General features: G+C 28.8%; 1 long non-coding RNA gene across 1 annotated transcript in view; it reads left to right on the top strand.

Annotated features, from left to right (window-relative positions):
• Window positions 1–5,611, top strand: part of LOC107440756 (uncharacterized) — an 88,037-nt gene extending 82,426 nt beyond the window's left edge. Inside the window, exon 3 of the long non-coding RNA XR_001583666.4 lies at window positions 5,402–5,611. This is a non-coding gene — a long non-coding RNA (uncharacterized LOC107440756). The remainder of the gene's footprint in view (window positions 1–5,401) is intronic.
• The last annotated feature ends 537 nt before the right edge of the window (window positions 5,612–6,148 follow it).

Genomic DNA, 6,148 nt, shown 5'->3' with positions numbered 1-6,148 from the left:
ACAATCAGCATTGCACAAATTGCAATCTGAAAATAGTACACAAGGTTTAAAATAGTGATAAATCAAACACATTTCCACACCGCAGTTTCGTAATTTTTGAAATCAATAAAATGTAAAACCGCACTTTTACCATTCATGTAGTTTCGAAATAATAAAAAATGAATCAAGAATATTTTAAACATGCTAAATTTTACTTTTCAACAAAATGTCGTTGAAAAGCTATTAAAATAACATCGATTTTTAATCTCAGCAACAAATGTTGTAAAATTTTTAATCCAAAAATGAATTTCAAAATTTTTGAACAATAATAAATCAAACACATTTATTTACCACTCGCACTTTTTGTAATGGTTTTCTCTGAGCAATATAATAGACAGATTTTCAGATTGTAAACAATAAAAATTTCTTTTTTCTTTAACTTTGACATTTCCATTTCAGTTTATGAGCTATTATTTAGAAATAATATGTATTCTAGAAAACGAAAAGAAGACTTTATGATCTAGTTCCTTGCAAGGAGAGCTATAAAAATAGTTTTACTCCCTGTCCAGCAATTTCAGAAAACACTAACTCCTTGCTTTAATTTAAGGTGGAGACGCATAAATGATTTGCAATTGATTGAGACTTTCTCACCAATTTAAGGATTATAGTACATTTATTTACCAAGGCAAGTTTATTTAATCTTGTCAAGAACTGATTATTTTAAGATTATTTTAATAACTATTAATGCAATAACAATATTTCCGGATCGTAGCTTTCTACTAAAGCTCTTCCCTGATTTAAAAGCAAGCAATTTGTTAATATAGTAAAAAAAATAAAATAAAAATAGTTTTACTCCCTGTCCTGCAATTTCAGAAACCCCAAACTTCTTGCTTTAAGTTTAGGTGGAGACGCATAAATGATTTGCAATTGATTGAGACTTTCTCACCAATTTAAGGATTATAGTACATTTATTTACCAGGACAAGTTTATTTAATCTTGTCAAGAACTGACTATTTTAAGATTATTTCAATAACTATTAAAGCAATAACAATATTTTTTAAGTAATAGAGAGTTATTCCGGTCAATGTTAAAAAAATTATTTTACATGTACATTGTGCAAAAGAAAAAGAAAGGACCATCCTGAATAATTTTTTATCCAATGATCAGATGACAGCTTTCTACTAAAGCTCTTCCCTGATTTAAAAGCTAGCTTTTAAGTAAATGATGGGCTATTTTTATAACTGCTTTGTTTTGCAAGAGTTATTCTTGAAGGTTAGATTAGGCTTTATCTATCTTTAGCTAGTAATGTCAATGAAAATTCTATATTTCATAATCGGGTTTGAACAGCCGATCCAACCTTATTACGAGTTTATGTGTATGAATGATCAACTCCCTAGCCTTGTAAGTATGAGCTCCACCCAGAAGACAAGATAACTCATGGATCAAGCTTTGAGACAAACTAGTCTTCATGGAGGACTTTTTGATGGAATTTTTTAGCTCGCATCTAGATGAAAACCACAGAAACCTCCCATGATTAGCCCAATGGCAAGGAGATTTTAACCCATTATCCGCCTATCAATGAGAATATGTTTTCATCAGCACCATGGTTAGTGAGAGCTAGGAACAGAATTCGTATCGACATGCCGCTGCTGGGATTCGAACCCGGTTCACCTAATTGGGAGGCAAACCCTTTATCCTCTGAGCCACTGCCTCAAAGCAAATTCTAAAATTGACACACAATTTTAATTTGTAAACTCGAAAAGCTTATGTTATTGATTCATTTCTGTTTAAAAAAATGTTGACTTCAACGCTGACTGAGTTGACTTCAATTGACTTCAATTTAACTTCAACGTTGAATTATCTGAACCCATAAAAATGGACAAAAACTAAAAATTACTTACTGATTTTAATAATTTTTATGTAGACCGAAAAATTTCGCCAAATTGGGGATTTTTGAGATAGTATAATAGCCTTTTATTATGCTGCATTCCTTTTCAAAATCTATAATAATTCACATAATTCTTTATGACAAGATGGTCTATAAAGTTTAGAATTAAAGATTTTCTTCCAGAGTAAAGCACTTGAAACTGTGATTTTTTCATTTTCCATAACGAACATAAGCTTCAAAAATACTCTTAAGATAATGCCATAAAAATTTACTTATTCGTTAAGATTTGAATAAAAAAAAACTATTAATTAAAATTTCTTATGTTAAAACTTTTTCTCACTTTCTCTTCTTGAAAAATACATAAAAAGAATTTAAGTGTTTCAAAATTCTAATTCTTCGTTAATGAGAGGACCGCTTTCATCTACAAAGTTATTAATCAATACGTAAGTTTCGTTTCAAAGGAAATTGCTTCGAGTTAATTATTCTGCTATGTTTAGATTTAGAAGTTTCAGTGAGGCATTATTTCAAGCAAGTGTGTGTAGCATAGATAATGTGTGAAAGTGGGTGTTGAAGATTTTATCCTTTTCAGTTGAGTTTGTAAGGAGCCCTATTCTCTAAAAGACTTAAATTTAAACTTGTAAGAAAATTGTAAGGATATATATATATATATATATATATATATATATATATATATATATATATATATATATATATATATATCCTTACAATTTTCTTACAGGTTTAAATTTAAGTCTTTAAAAATATTTTTAAAAAAATTCAAACTTACTAAAAATACGGAAAGCAAAATAAAGAAACTATATTATGTAATTCACAAATAAACGATTTTGCCTTAAAATTTGCAATTGTCTTATATAAGAAATATACTTTTATAAGAAAAACTATCTTATTTTCTTCTTGCTTCGTATATTTTTCTTTTGATATAAGGGGCTCTCAAAACAAGTCATTGGTAAGTTTTTGGAGAATAGTAACGCTAAAGAAAAACATGAAAAAAATAAATAAAAAAACACGTTAAAAAGCGTTATTAGGTTGCTTTTTTTCCCATTTGATGTAAAAATAAGAGCTTTCGCTTAGAAAAAAATGCAATCAATCACATTTAATGACAAAGCTATTTTCTTATATGCAGCACTTCAAATCCTGCAAAAATATACTGAAATTAGTGTCAAATGCACTTAAAAATTGAAACTAAAGATAAAAAGATGACTCAGAAGAACAGCGATTTCAGCTCCTAGCAACTACATTAACTTGGTAACAATATTCAAATAACTGCTTCAAGTAAAATCAGAAGTGTTTTTTTAACCATCAAAAATGTCAAAATACTCCGAATCGTCATACTACATTTCTTTCTAAAACTTCTATTGCAATTTTTTTTATTTCCTTCGTATAGCTTTAAATATTTTTTTTGGATAGCTTCAATTCATTTAGAGTGTGATGAAAAAGAAATTCCATCTCACTTGACAGAATATTCTTCCCTACATATTTGGAAAGGTTTTCGATCATTTGAATTCACCACATCGGATATATCTTTTTTATCGATCAATGACGTTGCAATGCTTCATACTATTTTTTATTCTAAATTATTGAGCTGTTAAGATTTATTTCAAATCTGTTAAATTTGATCCTTTTTTCATTGTCACCAATTTTTTATACCTGTAAAGAAGAGCTTATTTCTTTATTGCATTTTTATTTATTTCATTACATCTGGAAAAAAAGTGGGAAAATATTTAAGATTCAAAAAACTTCTTTAAACTGTTGATTATTTATGATTATCTGTACTTCTTAATGAAATATAATTATTTTATTATGGACGACATTGATTTATTTAAAAGTTATAAAATTAAGCTTGAAAGTTTATTTATTGTGAAATTAATTTTTTCTCATTGCAATTAAAGAAGATACCAAAATTACAGAGGTGTAACTCGCAAATCAAGTCTAATTTTTTGTACAAAAACACTTAAGTAGAGTGCAAATTAATTTTTGAACTCGTATTTTTCTGGTACGCTATAAAAGATAATTATTTGAATTATTTTAAAGATCTCTTAAAGACATTTGATTACATGAATAAAATTAATTATTCCTTAAAGAAAATTTGGGTGGCAAAAAGCTGCTATTGGGATCACCGAGATAAAATTGATTATTGTATAAAGAAAGTTTGGGTGGCAAAAAGCTGCTGCTTATTGCTCTTTAAGAGTGTAGTAAATATTAGGGCTGAAGATTGTAAGGTTAGCATGATTGTGGTTGACGATTTGATAATGAGATTTGTACCTTAACTTTTACGTAATTTTTTGGTGCAGCAATACTCTTCCATGATCCATAAAAACGCTGTGTTTACTTTACCCACCTCTCACTAATTGTCATAGGTTGTCTAGTATGACGCAATGTAAAAACTTATGGTTCAGCTTACGGAAAGTAGTACCGATACTCAGAATACTGGAACTTTTTACCGTAAAATCCATTTTTACCGAAACCTGCTGCGGAAAAAAATCTGTTTTACCGCATTTTTTGTAATATTAATCAGAGTAAAATTACTGAGTTTTTCTGATTAAATAAATATTACAGTAGAAACTATGGCCATACTACGGAAAATGGAATTTTACGGTATTTTTCTGTAAAATGGAATTTACAAATGATTTGCCAGAGGTACTGGTATATTATACCGCAATGGGAGCCAGAATTTTTAACAGCTCTGAATTGAGCAGTGATGAAATATCGTACATGTTTACACCTTATTTAATAATTTCTGACAAAAAAAGAATGGTGGAAACTATGCAAAACATTAGAATGTATTAAAGATTCCTAAACTTGCAAGCAGGAGACGTTGAGGATGCGAAATATCTGAGAGAAATCTTTAAGGTATGGGTTGGAAAAAATTGCAACGATATGCGTTCTCATTGAGAACCGAAGACAAAGAAGCGTCATTCCCTTTTCCTGAAAAAGTGAAGGAAAACGTTGTCTTCATAACTCTAGCTCCAAAGAAACGATAGTTATATACTTCTTAAGGAATATTTTTTTTAAATATTTTCAAGCAGAGTGAATCAAACCGTGCACCAAAAGGCGTGTTCTCTTCATTTGATTATTTCTACTAAGAGTTACTTTCAATAATTTTATAACTATAGTCTAAAAATTTAAAGCATTTCTTCTACACTGTAAAAAATTCCGAAACAAATCACGGTGGAAAAAAGAACCAACAGTCAGGGTGCTGGGACATTTTACTGTAACATCCATTTTTAAGGGAACGTGTTTTAAAACAAAAAAAAGCATGATATTCCATAAATTTTAAAGAAATAATTCTCATAAAATCATTGAATCATTCTAATTAAATAAAAGTAACTGTACAACATTTTACGATATAAAATGGATATTACGGATGATGCGCTAGAAGAATCCGTACTACTTTATACCGTAATTTAATAAGGAATATTTTTACAATGTATAGATATTTATAAAACGTGATGAATCATAATAACCTTTTGCCTTTATCTTGTATATATTTTGTTCAATTTTCTCCCTACTAAGGAAACGTTTTCAAGAAGTTGATTCAAAAAGTAGTGTTCTGTTCCTGGTGGGTAAAGTTGCAGTGATAGCAAAAGTAACCTTGTCTATCTTGTTCTTGAATATTTACGGAGAGAGCAGAATCCAAATTCAGAAGTTACTCTTCCTATCTAATCGACGAAGAATGCGGAGTTTTTACTAGAAGATTTAAACTGTCCAAAGTAACGCCATTTGGAGGTACGTTTATTTTTTTCAAAATATTTTTCTTTTAAATAGACTGAAAATGGTCGCAAAAAAGGCGTCTACATTTTTTTTAGAAAACTGTTTACGTTTGTCCCTTCATACATTTCGATCATTTATAACTAAAGTAAAATGCAGCACGTAGGGACACTTACGGGTAAAACATTTTTACAAAAATAGTTTGCAAGCTGTGAATATTTTCGAAACTAATTTTATCACATCTTTCATAGAAAGAGTCTGAATTGAAATATTTTCGAAATAAAGTTATCAAATTATTGTAGTTATAAATTATCGTTAGCTATTAAATTATCGTAATTAAAGTTATATCAGTTAAAAAAAATCAGAGATTTAAACAACTTATAAATCATACTTGCTTCTTAGTGCGAAAAAATTCTGCTGCATATCATAATTGGGAAAAGAATGGGACTATCCTGATCAATCCGTCAAAGCTATCAATTTAAATATATGCATGCTTCAGCAAATGATAACAAAGAATGTTTTAAAAAAAGTAAAAATTATATAAAGTAAAGT

Source organism: Parasteatoda tepidariorum, chromosome 2, assembly GCF_982258835.1.
Source record: "Parasteatoda tepidariorum strain Cologne lab strain chromosome 2, Ptep-v5.0, whole genome shotgun sequence".
NCBI classification, from domain to species: domain Eukaryota; kingdom Metazoa; phylum Arthropoda; class Arachnida; order Araneae; family Theridiidae; genus Parasteatoda; species Parasteatoda tepidariorum.
This window is presented reverse-complemented; position numbering and strand designations above follow the sequence as displayed.